This window comes from Artibeus jamaicensis, unplaced genomic scaffold, assembly GCF_021234435.1.
Source record: "Artibeus jamaicensis isolate MK-2021 breed Jamaican fruit bat unplaced genomic scaffold, CSHL_Jam_final contig_332, whole genome shotgun sequence".
In the NCBI taxonomy this organism is placed as follows: domain Eukaryota; kingdom Metazoa; phylum Chordata; class Mammalia; order Chiroptera; family Phyllostomidae; genus Artibeus; species Artibeus jamaicensis.
Window position 1 is genome coordinate 8,367,737 of NW_026521788.1, and position 16,553 is coordinate 8,384,289.

Below are 16,553 nucleotides of genomic sequence, written 5' to 3' on the forward strand. Positions count from 1 at the left end.
CTAAGGAGACTCCTTAATATACAACACTTCTGCATATTGATCAGCTCTATGGTTGGTGAGGAAATAATGAAACCTCTGAGAAAATTGCCTTATTAGTTTTATTTGAATGTAAAGTATAGTAATCTAAACCTCTTGGTTACTAGGATGTTTTGTTTTTATGTGTTTGTGTGTGTGCATGTATCCCCTCTTGCACACAGTTGTGCATTTTCATTTACTTTTGGTCCACTGTCTTCTAGGTATATTTGAACTTTGTCTAGATAAACTTTGAAGCTTGTCTCTAGACGGGAAGTTACAGAGAGATGAAACTTTAAGAGCAGCAATATTATGTGGTGAGCTTGGATTTAGATACTATCTTTTGATTGGATAATGAGGTCAGGCACCCACCAGTAGAGTCTTGATATAGGGGTTATAAGACTGTCACTCCAGAGGCAGAGTGTGAAGAAATCATTTGCTTTTTCTCTGAGTTTCATCTTCTTCATTCATCAGTTGGGGATTGAGAAGATTGATGTGAATGAGGTAATTTGTAAAGTCTCATTCTACTACATGATTCTATTATTTTTATGTGGTTCTGCTTTCTAAAGTTATTTTCCTTTTTCAAAAGTAAGAATTGAGACTGTCTGCATCTATACAGCTTACCTATGAGACTAACAACTAAGGATGTTTTCTTCATCAATGTGACTTTATTGTTTGTTTCAGGAAATTCTTTCTCAGAGGAGATAAAATAGTAAACCAGTAAATGTCTTGTTTGCTTAACGAACTTGCTAAAAGTCAATTTATACAAATAATAGACAGTCCCCTTCTGAGAACAATAGCTGTTCATTTGGGCAAATAGCCTTTTTCTCAGAACAATAGATAGCTCTAATAGGGAAGATGCTTGCTTATCAAGAAGCTGTTTGCTTCTTAAGATTCTTTTCAAGATTCTCACCTCAGTGAGTCAATCAGTCCTAAACTATTATAATATTATTTTTGTCAAATTTTATTAAGTTTACCCATTAAAAGGCCCACTTCAATTGCTCAAGGTTAGTCCTCAAACCCATAAATATCTGGCCCTTACTGCAGTCTTTTTTAAAATCTACCAAGACTGAGTCTGAGTAGTGCTGCCATTTATTACAGTAGGTCATAAGCCTAATTTTCTTTGTTTGATTATAAAATTATTCTGGTCATCTTACGGGGAGTTGATGGTCAAAATTATTTGTTTCTATTTTATAAATAAAATACCTGAGGATTAGCTCAAAGGAGCACAGATGATTAATACAGTGCTTAAAAAAACTTCTGGCCTCCTAATTATTATTCCACTGCTTTCTGAATATTTACTAGTGTTATGAACAAAACTCCTTTATGGTTACTCATAGCTTCATTAGGAAAAATATGGCTGAGATGCAATGTTTGAGACAATTGTTCTTTTATAATTTTATTAAAAAAATTATATTTTATTGTTTGTGCTATTACAGTTATTCCAATTTTCCCCCCTTTGCCCTCCTACACCCAGACCCCCTCCCACTTCCTCAGGCACTCTCCACACCATTGTTCATGTCCATGGGTCATGCCTGTATATTCTTTGGCTACTATATTACCTATGCTGTACTTTTTATCCCCATGACTATTCTTTAACAACCAATTTGTATTTATTAATCCCTTCACCTCCCTTGCTCCTACCCCCCCTCCCATCTGGCATCTATCAAAACATTCTCTCTACCTATGATTTTGTCTCTGTTCTGCTTGTTCATTTATTTTTTTAGATTCAATTATAGATATGTACGTATGTATTGCCAGTTCATGTTTTTTATCTTCTTCGTCAAGGTTCTTTAGCATTTCATATAATACTGGTTTGGTGGTGATGAAATCCTTTAGCTCTTTGTTGTCTGGGAAGCTCTTTATCTACCTTTTGATTCTGAATGATAGCTTTGTTGAGTAGAGTGATCTTGATTGTAAGTCCTTGCTTTTCATCACTTTGAATATCTCTTGCCAGTCCCTTCTAGCCTGTAAAATTTCTTTTGAGTAATCAGCTGACGGTTTTATGGGAACTCCACTGTAGATAACTAACTTCTTTTCTCTTGCTGCTATTAAGATTCTATCTTTGTCTTTAGCATTTGCATTATCATTATTATGTGTCTTTGTGTGGGCCTCTTTGAGTCCATCTTTTTTGAGACTGCACTTCCTGGACTTGTATGTCTATGTCCCTCATCAAGTTAGGGGATTTTTCTGTCATTATTTTTTCAAATAGGTTTTTAATTTCTTGCTCTTTCTCTTCTTTTCTGGTACCCCCCATGATGCAAATGTCAGTATGCTTGAAGTTGTGCCAGAGGCTACTTACACTATCCTCATTTGGGGGGTTTCTTTTTTCTTTTTGTGGTTCTGATTGGCTATTTTTTGCTTCCTTATATTCCAAATCACTGATTTGATTCTTGGCTTCATCCACTCTACTGTTGATTCCCTGTAAGTTGTTCTTCATTTCAGGTAGTGTTTCCTTTAGTTTTGAATGGTTCTGTTTTGTGATTTCCATGTCCTTTTTTATGCTGTTGAAGTTCTCTCTGAATTTATCTGCTCTTTCCCTAAGTTCATTGAGCATCCTATGACCAGTGCTTTGAACTCTGCATCTAGTAGGTAGCTGGTCTCCATTTTGTTTAGTTCTCTTTCTGGAGTTCTGTTTGTTTTCTTCATTTGGGCCATGTTTCTTTGTCTCCTCATTTTGACAGCCTCCCTGAAGGTGTGGGACCTTTGTCCCATTCTTTGTCTCTACTCCTCCTACTAATCTTGATGTTGTTTCTTCTTTAGATCCATAGTTGTAGGACTTCCATTTGGCTCAGTTTCTGGCAGGTCTGCATTACTGGTTATTTTGTTAGTTGTAATTTTGATGTTACTGTGTGAGGAGGTGAGCCCCATTTGCCTATGCTGCCATCTTGTTGATAACTCTATTTGAAATGATTGGTTTTACGTTGAAGTAAAAAGAAAAAAAAACAATATTCTTTGCTGAGGTGCTGAAACTCATGCCAGTGGTATTAGCCAACACCAAGTCATTCACTGTATATCCTGGCCATTACCTGTATATCACCATTCTAAGGCCTGCACAAGTGAGACATGACTATCAGGTATAGCCTACAATGGTTCGGACTTTACTGCCAACAAAAGTGATAATCAGAGAGATTCAGTACCACAGTAATAAAGAGCAGATCCAGAACTCATAACTGGGGCATTTACACCCAGAGTCATTCTGAATCTCTCCTCTAACTGCCTAGTATAGTTGTACACTGCACAAAACTTTTCATGGAAAATTCCAGATGCTAAAATTGTGTTTTCCTATCTTCTTAGTATATGTAGATGTTCACTTCTATTCCAGAGGGGTTTTTTATTTAGGCAATTTCATGATGTCAAACATAATACTTAATTCAAAAATAATATTTACAGAGATGCCAGAAATTTCACTGTAATTTTTTTCTCAGTGTTGGGGCTTTTTAACTGTCTTCCACATTAATGTTTGTGTCAGATAAATTTGCTTAATGTGATACAGCAAATAAAAAGTAATTGTAGGGAAGTAACCAGAGAAAAGGAAAACTTACAGAGAAGTAAGTTTCCCTTCTCCTTTACCACACTTCTGAGAGCTTCTCTCTCTCTTTGGCAGATACCTTCCTTTGAAATTTCCCAAGTTTCTGGCCATTTACTAATTTTTCCAAACCATTAGGATGTGAGCTTTCAAATCATGCAGCTGAAACAATATATTAAAGGATGAGTTTCCCCATCTGAGTCTGTTTGGCTGCAATCTAGTCAGGTGGTTTTCTGGGACAATTTTAGGATATATTCAAATACTATTTTGCAGGAAGGTTTTCTGCAGACCCTGCACTCATCATGTCTTGTTAATTCTGTGGGATCACTGCCAAATATTCAGCTATGTTATTTACTGAGGTAACCTGTAGAAGAAAAAACAAGAAACTCCTGAAGATGGCGGTGATTCTGGACAAGTTGGTTGGTTGGTCCTCACCTGCTCATAAACTGTCTTGTCACATAGTTTATTTTTGTCACTTACATATTTTTTGCTGTTGCCCATTTATTTGTTTTGCTACTCTAGTTCTATTTTTTGTGTTTGTTTGTGTATTGGGGTTAGGGGAAGAATTAGAGAGAGTTTAAAAAATGAAAGAAAACCCTATTGGTTTCCATTCTACTCTTGTCTGCTTTAAGTAAAGTCCACAAACAGTATAAAGGCTGATTGTCTAATGTGTAAATCAGGTCTACCGACCTTTTATTGCCCTACAAGACAGCGATCTGAATCAAGAGATGCAACTTGTTGACTTGCAACCTTTCATCTCCCAAACTTTGCCCCAGTCCCACAAATCCTTTTTTGTTAAATATGCTGAATTCTGTCTTGCTTCAGGGCCTGTACTAATATTTTTCCCCCTACATTTTCAATTTCGTTTCCTAAGTCTTTGCATAATAAAATTCTCCTGCATCATTTTCTTTTTCTTTGATGCTTGTGTCCCAATGAGAGATGGTGTTTCACCATGGACCAGAAACCTTTAGGTAACAAAATATAACTGCCTCAAAACACAGTGAGATTTATTTCTCTCCATATGTTAGAAACCACTGAAAACCCCCAAAGTGAGGAAGAGAACTTTGGTTTCAGTACATGGCAGCTTTATTCTAGAAGTTAAAAGGAAGAATTTAAGCCCTGACTGATGTAGCTCAATTGATTGGGCATTGTTCCACAAAACAAAAGTCGTCAGCTCTATCCCCTTTAGAACACATGCCTAAAGAATCCACATGCCTGGGTTGTAGATTCTGTCCCAGGGTTCAGTCCCAGGGTTCGGCCCCTGTTCAGGGTTTGTCTGTACCAGAAACTGATTGATGTTATCTCTCACATATATGTTTCTCTCCCTTTCTTTGTCCCTCCTTTCCCTTCTCCCTAAAAATAAATAAATAACATATTTTTAAATGAACAGTTACAACTTAACAAAGACCACAATGAAATCTTTAAAAAATCGCATGGCATACAAGAAGTATACCAGTAGGGTATGGGCTAAAATTGTGCTTTGAATTCTCTCTAGGATGAAAACTCTCCACCCTCTCACACCTTGCCCCCTCCCAAATTTTTAAAATAGTCCTTAGAATATATATGTAAAGCCTAGTAAACATATGAAAGGTACCCAAAAAAACCACAGAATTTTTTTTGGAGAGCAGGCCACTTGTAGTATAGGCTCCCCCACCAGGGTGAGTGTTCTAGGAACCCATCTGTGTCAGAGAATTGATGAGAGACAAGTATAAAGAATAGAAGTGAACTCCGTCAGCTTCTGGCTGGAGAATACTGCCCTCATTTTGTTCTGCATGAAGATATTTTGAAAAATTTATAGTCTGTGACTTCTTTATAGAATACTCTCTGGCTTCTCATTCTTCAGGTTTTAGCCCTTCCTTTAGGCCATTCTTTTCTTAGAGCTTCCATAACCCCACCCAACCCAAATATGTTTTTCAACCACAAGTTTCTAGTACCTCATTTGTTCAATTTACCTCTTATAACAATCTATTGATAATTTTTAATTAGTTAAAGATTACCTGGTATGGTAATTTTTATTACCTGGTATGTGTGTTTCACAATAATACCTGTAGCATTTATATGAGGGAAGCTGAATTCCAGAGAGCATCAAATGCTAACTTTTATATTTTTAGCCAAAATATGAGATCTGACTTCAGCTTCAAGTTTAGCATTGGGCTCAGGAATCCTGATAAGCTGATTGGCTAGCCTTCAGTGTCTTTTTTTGTATCTCTAAACTTGTTCAGGATAATGATAGTGTGATCATAGAGGTCAGCATGCTACCAAACTAGCATTAGTTAGTAACAAGTATGCCATCATTTTACCTGTCTTTACCTTCAGAATATACATTCTCTGTTTTGTTAAGTTAATATCTTTGAGTAGTAAATAGCATTGCCAGTGCAGATAAGAGCTATTCTTTTGTGCTTCCTTGGGTATAATTTAATTCTTTCAGTTCATAGAACACAATTTTTTTCTCCATGCAATATTCAGTGTCTTACTTATAGTTGAAGTACAAATGCAAAATTGTTCAACTTGCCAGTGAATTCCAACAAGCTGATTATATACCAATTTAGATACAGTAGATTTGGTCTCAGGCCCACGAATATGCATTTTTAATGTATACCAGGCAGGTGCCCTGGTATTTCTCATGAAATACTTCAAGGGTGATGCTCGGCTGCTAAGACTTATCTGAAGTATTGATGTTATTAATTGATCAGAGAGTACTCCTTTTGTCCTCACTGAGGCTAAGGTAGTAGCTTTCACATTTGCTCAAAACAATGATGGAGACTTTTCTGCGTGAAGCCTTAAGTCTAGAAAGGCTAGGTTTCCAACAAGGGCAAATCTGTCTTGCTACTGGCAAATTGAGTTTTGTTTTTATGGGTCCAAACTGAACAGAGGACATCGGTAGACATATGGTTACTGTAACAGTATAGAAACCAGCTTCCAGATTTTTGAACCATGTGGGAGGCCACAGTTGCATAATATAGACAGAAATAAGCTTTGTGATCAGATTAGGTTGGAGAGACAGATTGTGTAACACCAGTAATAGGTAATTGGTTTCACCCAACACTATAACCTGCAGAGGCCAGGTTACAGGACAAGGTCTGCCTGCCTTCTGCCATGGATTCAGCAGTCTTGAACATGTGGTTGGATAAAAACGTACTAGCTCCCTTTATTCTTCCAACAAGGCAGGACTCTAGTTAAAGAGGATTGCCCCAAAAGTCCAGTTGCTTTGCAGGTTCTTTGTGGTTAAAGCTGGCATTGCTTCATTACCTCCAGCCTGTATTCTTGCCACATCAGTATTGCATATTATATTAAATGAGTAAGTGCTTAACAGGACTTTACTATTACTCAATTTCAGGAAGATGAAAGAAAAACTACCCTGCCACCAATAATTAATAATATTTCCTGTCAGTCATTTTCTTACTTGGATCAGTTTTGAATGCTCTAAAAACAGTTGCTTCTCTGAGTTTGTGGCTCTGAATTTTATGGAAAGCATGTTTTGAAAGTTGTTGCTATAGTTTGGCTTTACATTAAGAAAATAAAAATTCTCCATTTGAGAATGAATCATTGATGAGCATGAAAGTGTGGGAAAATATTAGGATAGAAGACTGAGAGATGTAAAACTCGAAAAGAGGGCTCTATTAGTTTTAAATTTTCTTGGATTCTCTTCTTATTTCCATGATTGTATGATTCCATGATTTTAAGACTTGATTTTTTTATTGTTAATAAACTATATTTTCACCTTTAAAAACATATCAAAAACAGACCCAAATAATATAATTTCTTTTTTATGTTCGCTTCTAATGCCTTTTATTGACTAGGTCTGTTAGGGAAAATAGCAGGCCTTTGTTTTCAGTTGAGCTATATTGTTTTCAATAAATTTTGGTCCTGCAGACCTAAACCACATCCATCTCGATCTCTTTCTTTCTCTCTTGCTCTCTCTCTCTCTCTCTGCTTGTCAACTGTTGGGGACCGCTCTGCCTAGTTTCAGGAATTGTAACCAGCCCCCATGGCTAAGGATGAGCTAGTGACCTCCAGAATTCGAGCCACAGGAGGTAAAAGCTTGTCTTTGGTAGCGAATTCTGCCTCAGTTTCCTCCCTGCCTCCAAAGCATGGTCAGAAGTCCTTGACAGGTAAGACTCCTCACAGAGAACCGTAAGCCAGACACAATCACTTGGGAGGCCATCATGGAAGGACTCGGGGCTGCAACAACGAGCGAGCAATAGAACCTTGCCCCCTGGCTATGTGAGATAGCCTGAGTCTCTATGTCCTCTGGGAGAAGCGCTTCCTGGCTCTAATCTATTTAAGACTGAAAACCTTATGGGGAGGGGTGCAGTTCCTTGCCTTGCTAGAGCAGTATCTGGGGAAAATCTGGCATCACAAAGAATTCCCAAAAATCCTGTGAAACCTGCTCTGATAAGAGTGCTTTCATTCATATGTTAAGGGTCCAAGCAGGAAATTAGTGTGTTTCCCAAAGTTTCTGCAAACCGCTTTCCTGACAGACTCGGACTCAGAGTAAGCCCTCAGATTTCTTTGAAATGTTATCTACTGTTTGATCCTTGTTGCCCTGTATTCCTGTGTATTACAACCCAATAAAAGCCCCAGAGGAAGGGGGTCAAGGCCTTTTTCCTCTGAGAAACTGGCCCCCTCAAGGCCTTTTTTCCCTCTGAGAAACTGGCCACCTCTCCTCCCCAAGCAGATCATGTCTTGGTAGTGTTTACTTTCATCCATAGCAGATGGGGAGACTTGAGGGCAAAGTTGCCCCCACAGTCAACTATTTGCTTTCTTTTCTATTTGATTAATCCCATTCTTGGACTGCTTTTTATCTCTTTTTCTGTTAGGTTCATTCTGCTCTATTTTATTTGTCAGGGATATTTAAGTAGATGACAACTGAAAATGAAAGGTGATAATTTATCACTGTCACCAGTACCTCAGAGTTTTACCACTCACTGTTTCTTAGTGCATCCCAAAGTTGAATTATTACTGATGTTCAGGTTTGTGCAGCCAATATGCTTGAATCCTTACATTTCTTCTAATCCTCTTCTTTAGGCTGAACTAAATCATTAACCCATTTTTATTGTTCATTATGTCCTCTTGCTTGGTGACAGCCTAAATGTGAATGTGCTCGATTTGCTGAGGCTGAATTTAAAATCCCAACACAAAAGATAAATGTAAGGATCTGATTCTGACCCACATTCCTTTCCAGCCTAACATTCTGTTCTCTGATATGAAAGTGTTTTAGGGGGAAAAGAAAGTCCTCATTTGTCTCTATGATTTTACTTCAAAATCTGAAAACTAAAACCTGGTTATCAAGCAACTGATAGCTTCCTATGGAACTCAGTACTACCTAGTGGTTGGGTGAATAGACTCAGATCTAGATGCTTGGGTCCTTACCCCTGCTCCACCACTTCCTGACTAGATGAGTAACCTTGGGTGATTCGTGGCTTTAGTTTATTATGTAATTTTAGTTTATTATGTATTCCTCTAAAAAATGAGAAAATGTTATTTCAAACTTCATAGAATTAAGTGGGCTAATCCCATACTATATTCAGAATGGTCCTTAGAATATACTCAGTTTTAAATAAATACTCGATATTATTTCTAAAACATGCTAAAGAATGAAGAATTCAAAATTTCTTTAGACATGAAATTTATCTTTCTAGAACTTAACATATATACACAGATGATAAAAAATAATTATGTATAATATTCATGTTACTGGCAGGTTAGTTTGGCCCTATACTAACCTTGGAGATTGACTGATTCAGTACTTTGCCATATTTCTTTCCCTTCTATTCCACATCAGATTGCAAATATAATACTGATTAATCAGGGTTTTACTCAAGTTTTGTGGAGAAAATGTCACCTGGAAAATGTATATACAGCAATTTACATTTCTCATTTGGTCACTGGTCCTCTCTCCCAGGTTTGTCCCCTTAGCCATTCTCACTTGCCTGCACAGATCCTCACAATACATAGTCTATTTGAGACCAACTTAGACTTTGCCCAGAGCAAAGCAAAATCACAGCAGTTAGCCAGACTGTTTTCTCTCACTGCATATTTCAAGCATGTCTAATGCGACTTTCTGTTCATCTAACAAAGTAAATTGGTGCAATGAGATGTGCCTAAGAACAGAAGAGACTGCTGTGCCACTTCATCGATAGAATTTATGTATTATTAGGGACTCTGGAGGTGGGAGGAGCTTTTGCATACCAAGTGCATTTCAGCTAGATACTGAAGAATGATTAAAATCTGGACAGCTGGAAATGGGAGGGTGGAAGTGGAAACAGAGACGAAATGTGGAGATAGAAAATTCCAGATAAAGGAATCTAGAAGACAGTGGAATGTGTGTGATAGGTATCCAGATCAGTGAGCACCGTCTTACACAATATAAGATAGTCTGAAGGATCCTGAAGCAAGTAGAACTCATGTGAATTAGTTCAAGACTATTACAAGGAAAAAATGAACCGAGTGTTAATGGGAAGATTAGGTCAGAGGAAGAAGGGGTCAAAGTGGACCAGAATTATCTGAAACATACTTCATGGAGATTTCGAGATGGCCTTGAATGGTGAGCAAATTAAGAACAAGGTATATGAGATTGAACTGCAGAATTGTTGTCTTCTAGTTTTCCATTTTTGATATATCCCTTAGGATTGTCCATGATGTATAATATTTTATGGCCAAATATGTTTTGGAAACACTTTCACTCTCACCTCCTCGATAGTCACAAAAAAATTTAGGATATTTTAGTTTATACAAAATTCAAGTAAAATTAACATTTTCTTTTGTAATTGTACTTCTTCCATTACCACTTATCCTCCTTACACCCTCTTCCACCTCCACCCAGCCGCTCTCCACAGCAATCACCACACTGTTGCCCATGCCCATGAGTCTATTTTCTTTTTTTGCTTGGTCCTTCCACTGATAGGTGGGGGGAGGGGCTTTAGGGTTGAAGGGGTTCAGCAAAACTAACTTTAATAACTTTGCTTAATACAGTGGTTACTGAATATACTTGTTTATGTAATCTGCTCCCCCTATGAACTAGCTTTGGGAAAGATAGATAAGAGTTAAACAATAAGAAAAGAAAGTTGCCTAAAGAAAATAAATTGTATACCAAGAATAAAAATACTTGTGCCACTAATTCTATACTAAAACCACTTGAAATTGTATAGCCTATGTTTTGCTATTGAATTTAAAGACAAAGAAATTAATTTCTTCCACAGCTCATCATCTTTTCCCTTATGAATTAATGATGGATGAGCCCACCTGTCTAGGAGTGTTATCCAAATTTTGAACTCTATGCTTCTTCACGCAGTCAGGGCCCAATGTATAGGTTCTTAGGCAATACACTTAGTCTTATTCAGATATTGATGTAATTTTCTCATGTCTAGAGATATTATTAAATCATATCACTCAAACACCAATGGAAAGAAATTTATCAGGTACTCTTAACAATTGACAAATAGTAAAACTTCAAAGTGCTGATTCTCACTTAAAGGTATTTTTAACTCTTATAACTCTGGAAAAATTTTTAGCCAGACACGTGAAGTCAGGGAGTCGTAGTTATCTTCAAGAATCAATCATTCATTCATAATTTTCAGATCAAATGGGCAATGACACGGAGTAAATAGCTTATACCCACAACCCACAAAACAAGATTCTAATAACCAAAGACAATTATTGTAGTGCCTGTCTTCTAGCATTTTTAAAGAGTTTATTTTTTGAGAGAGAGAGAGGAAGGGAATGGGAAAGGGAGGGAAAGAAATATCAGTGTGAGAGAGAAACATCAATCTGCTGCCACTCGCACAACCCCATCCGCGGACTTGGCCTGCAACCCAGGCATGTGCACTGACCAGGAATCAAGCTGGCAACCTTTTGGTTCACAAACCAACGCTCGACCCACGGAGCCACACCAGCCAGGGATCTTCTAGCTTTAAAAATCATTTTTTCTTTGAAAGTTTATAGTTTGGGTAGGTTAACACATTTGTTACTTTTTAACTATTCTTAAAAGATTCTATTCTTAAATTGCTTTGTGCACCCTTAGTCACACCTTGGTATAGTCACACACCCGACTTCAGTTTGCTTATAATTTGGCTAAAATATGCAACAAACCAATTACTGGGTTTATATTCACATTCCTTCCAAAACCACAGTTTTCTTGGATACCAGCTCCTTATTGTAATCAGCTAGTTTCCTTCCTGATTAGACTCAGTTGCTACCTACTTTTTAGATCAAAAACAAAACAACAGTCCAGATATACCCAAGTTCTTTAACACCATATACCTATAAAGAAAAAATAGTTTCTGCATAAAAATACTGTAGTTTCTTTTGTAGGAGCTAGCCATCCTAATCAGACTCACAGAAACATAGCTGGAGAACAATGGATTATACTCTGAGGTTCAATTTTACAGATTTCACAAAGGCTCACTCACTTTGTAGGCTCAGTCCCAGACTCTTTTGGTTTAAGGTCTAACTAGTTGGATTTCTTCTGACACTGGAATGCACTCTTCACTAGTTGTTGCAAAATATTATACACCACTATTCAGTAATTGCATGGGGTTGTTTTAATAATCAATTGTAACAGTATTTACTTTTCAGTACAAAAATTTATTAGATATCTCCACAAATTAGATAAGGGTAGATACTTATAATTCGAATAGTTCCTGATACAATCTAGGACATATTTTGGGTCTTCATGTTTCTATCTTTGGAAAAGAGATATTCTAATATCATTTAATTCAATTATTGTAGAAAATGGGCCATCCAGTTTATTTGCAATAACTGTAATGGTTTAGTGGGGTTTTTCTTTTTGCTTTCTTTTGTCTTGGATCTTTGAAACTTTATGCTTTACAAACAGCATAAACAATTAGGAGAATGTATTACATAAAATGGCAAAAGTACTAACAATGTCATGAAAATCATAAAACTTCTTTCTGAGTGTTTTATGAATTTGGAGGGGTGGCAATTTAAAATAGAATATCTTTCAATATAATATTGGCCACTCAGTGTGCAACATATGCTTTGTTAGAGGGAAATTTTGTACTTAAACCACTGTATACCTTTCTAACATTGTTAGTACTAAAAATAAATGAAAGGAACCATAAAGCAATCATTTGGTCAATAGCTCTGTCTTTTACACATCCTCTTTATATTGAGGAAGTTGGGGGGGTGTCTGTTCTTAATTAGATCACATGTGGTACCTGGCTTAGAACTGGATGATATACCCTAATGATCTTCCTCGTAGTACTTTTCTGTTTCATGGTTCAGATATATGATCTCCTGTGTGGGCAACTTTCCTCACAAGTCCCCCCATGTGCCATGGATGAGAGTAAACATGACTGAGACATGATCTGCTTGGGGAGGAGAGGAGGCCAGTTTCCCAGAGGAAAAAGGCCTTGAGCAGTGGCCAGTTTCTCGGGGGAAAAAGGCCTTGAGCCCCTTCCTCTAAGGGCTTTTATTGGGTTATAATACACAGGAATACAGGGCAGTAAGGATCAAACAGTAGATAATGTTTCAAAGAGGTCTGAGGGCTTACTATGAGTCAGAGAATGTCAGGAAAGGGGTTTGCAGAAACTTTGGGAGACATACTCATTTCCTCTCGGACCCTTATCATAGGAATGAAACCACTCTTCACAGGTTTTCCAGGAAGTCTTTGTGATGCCAGATTTTTCCTCCCCGGACATGCTCTGGCAAGTCAAAGGAGCTGCACCCCTCCCCATCAGGTATTCAGGCTTAAAAGGATCAGAGCCAGGAAGTGCTTCTCCCAGACTACATGAGGACTCAGGCTATGTCAGAGCCCGGGGGGGGGGGGCGCGCAGTGAGCATCCATTGCTCTTTGTTGCAGTTCTTCCCCTGAGTCCTTCCATGATGTCCTCCCAAGTGGTTGTGTCTGGCCTAGGTTGCCCCTCCTCTGAGGGTTCTTATTGGTCAGGGACTTCCAACCATGCTTTGGAGGCAGGGAGGAAACTGAGGCAGCATTTGCTACCAAAGACAAACTTTGTCTCCTGTGGCTCAAATTCCAGAGGTCATAGGTTGTCCATCCTTAGCCACAGTAGGTAGAATGACAATTCCTGAAACCAGGCAGAGTGGTCCACAACATCTCCCCCCGTTTTTGTTTTTTAAATCAGTTGAAGTTGTCAGGACTGTGAAACCCACTATTTGCTGTTCTTGAATGTGATCACAGGAAAATAGCTTCCAAATACATCATAAAGCACAAGTAAGGATTAAAACAAGGAGGCATCTGAGGGCTGTCATAACCCAAAGTCCTAAATTCAGTCAGTTGAAAAAATGATACAATTGCATGGAAAATACAAAAGTAGCATTTCAATTTTTGGGAGGAATTAGCACAAACTTCAGAAAGTTACTTTAAAAATATGCAGCAAGTTAGAAAGCATCATTAGAATCAATAATCAGTGGGTCCAATGACCCATATTCTCAGATTAAGTCCATCAAACCAATGTTTGTGGCTCAGCCAGCCAAAATTGTCATGGAGGGTTTGTGAAACTACTTGCTCAGTTAAGCATTGAATGTCCTGCAGCTAATGATGTAGCAGTAGCTACAATTTATCAGTTTTGTCCCTTTAAGTTGGGAGAAAAAGTCTCTCTTATGTGATGTTGGATACCACTCCAGGGGTGTTGGTTGGAATGCTGCACAGCTAGGAGAAATCTGGATAGGAGAGTCTAATGGGTGGAAGTGCTTCACTGTCAGGGAAGTCTTTTCTGTGATATGGCTTCACCCTCATGGCCTGCAGTTCCAAAGGCCATTCTGAAAAGCAAACACAAGCATACCCTCTTCTCCAAGTTAAGGGTTAACCCTGAGAGTAGGTGGCTAGGAGTCTTTTGTCTGAAAATATTTTACAGTTGGAGTACAAAGCAACTCATCATAATTTAGAAAACTATAAGCAAACATGAAAGACAAAATCAAATTTTGGGGGGGAGGACTCATGATTTCTGCTTTTTTGTCTATTAAAAAGTCCAGTTCAGTTTCACAAATGTGAAAAAAGAGGTGGCGTGGAAATCACAAGATGCAAGACAACATGAGCTGTGTGACAACAATATCAGGCAATGTGGATTTCCTCCTCAGGAAACAGAGGAGGCCCACGGGGGAAATATCACTGGAGAAGGGCCTGTTGTCAGGCCCAAGGCAAGTCTCCTCTTCCCAACTGCCGCCACATGGAATGCCCAGCAATCCGGAGTTGCCTAGCAACAGGTGTTTGTGATTCAATTCTCAGCTATGTCAGAGAGGCGCAGTTGCCTCTGGGACAGTTGGCAGAGTTGGTCAGTGGCACTGGATGCTTTTGGCAGAGCAGACCAGGTCAGTCCTTAAACTCAAAGGGAGGGCGTGCTGGTTTGGTGGCCACAGCTCTAGGTTAGGCTGTGACCTGGGGCCAATGAGCCACAGTGTGGTGTCCTTAACTAAACACATCTCTAGGTGCACTAAAGATGTGACGATGATGGAATACAAAACAGAGGAGTCAAATGAATTAAAAAGGAAGGAGGTGGAAAGCAATAAAGAATCTATAAACAAAAATGTTGAAAGATTTATGACATTTGATAGTGATCTAGATATTGAAAATGAGCAGGAAACTGCAGCTTACAACAATATGTTAATAAAAGAGGACTTAGACATCAAACTGTTCATAGGAAAAGAGATACGTGTAACAAAAAAAATAGAGAAACTGCAGAAAGATATTCAGTCTGTAAATGGGGCAGCAGGTTTTGTACCAGTAATGTCTTCAAAATCACTGGGAGAAAACATCGATCCCCATGGTTCTGAATTTGAACATGAAGTCCAGCAGAAAAACCTTGAAGAGAAGATTGACACAGGAAGAAATGTACCAATGAAGCGTAAGTGGCTCAATCTTCGCAAAGCCAATCAATGTGTAAATATAGCAGCTGGACTCCTCCCAGAGGTGTCATCAGCCTCACTGGATGACAGTATTGATGCCAATGCTTCTGAATATGAACATGAACTTGATCAGAAAAACCTAGAAATAATGAATCTGAGAGGAGGAAATGTACCAATGAGGCACAAGTTGTTCCAGCTCCGGAAAGCCCATGAGTGGCTAAAGGCAGCAGCTGCTCTCCTACCAGCCGTGTCATCAGCATCACTGGGAGAACACATCGACCCCCATGGTTCTGAATTTGAACATGAACTCCATCAGCAAAACCTTGAAGACAACATCGACAAAGGAAGAAAGGTAGCAATGAAGCAAAAGTTGCTCAACCTAAAGAAAGCCACTCAATCGCAAAATTCAGCCGATGATCTGGAACCAGCTATGTCTATTTCTACTTTTCTGGGTGATAATATCGACCACTCTGCTTCTCAATATAAAAATCAACTAGAACAAGAAAATCTCGAAATGAAAATTATGCAGGGAAGAAATGTAGCAATGAAGGACAAGTTGCTCCAGCTAAGGAAAGCCCATGAGTGGCTAAAGGAAGCAGCTGCTCTCCTACCAGCCGTGTCATCAGAATCCCTAGGGAAAAACATCAACCCCCATGCTTCTGAATATGAACGTGAACTCCAGCTGCAAAGTCTTGAAATGAAGATTGACACAGAAAGAAATGTAGCAATGAAGCACAAGTGGCTCAAGCTACAGAAAGCAAATCAGTGTGTAAATATAGCAGCTGAACTCCTACCAGAGGTGTCATCAGCCTCACTGGATGATGCTATTCATCCCAGTGCTTCTGCATATGAACATGAACTTTATCAGAAAAACCTAGAAATGATGAATCTGAGAGGAAGAAATGTACCAATAAAGCACAAGTTGATCCAGCTCCGGAAAGCCCATGAGTGGCTAAAGGCAGCAGCTGCTCTTCTACCAGCCAAGTCCTCACCATCACTGGGGAACAACATCAACTCCCTTGGTTCTAAGTTTGAACATGAACTCCATCAGAAAAACCTTGAAGTGAAGATTGACACAGGAGGAAAAGTACCAATGAAGCGCAAGTGGCTCAAGCTACAGAAAGCCAATCAATGTGTAAAAATAGCAGCTGGTCTCCTACCAGAGGTGTCATCAGCATCACTGGAT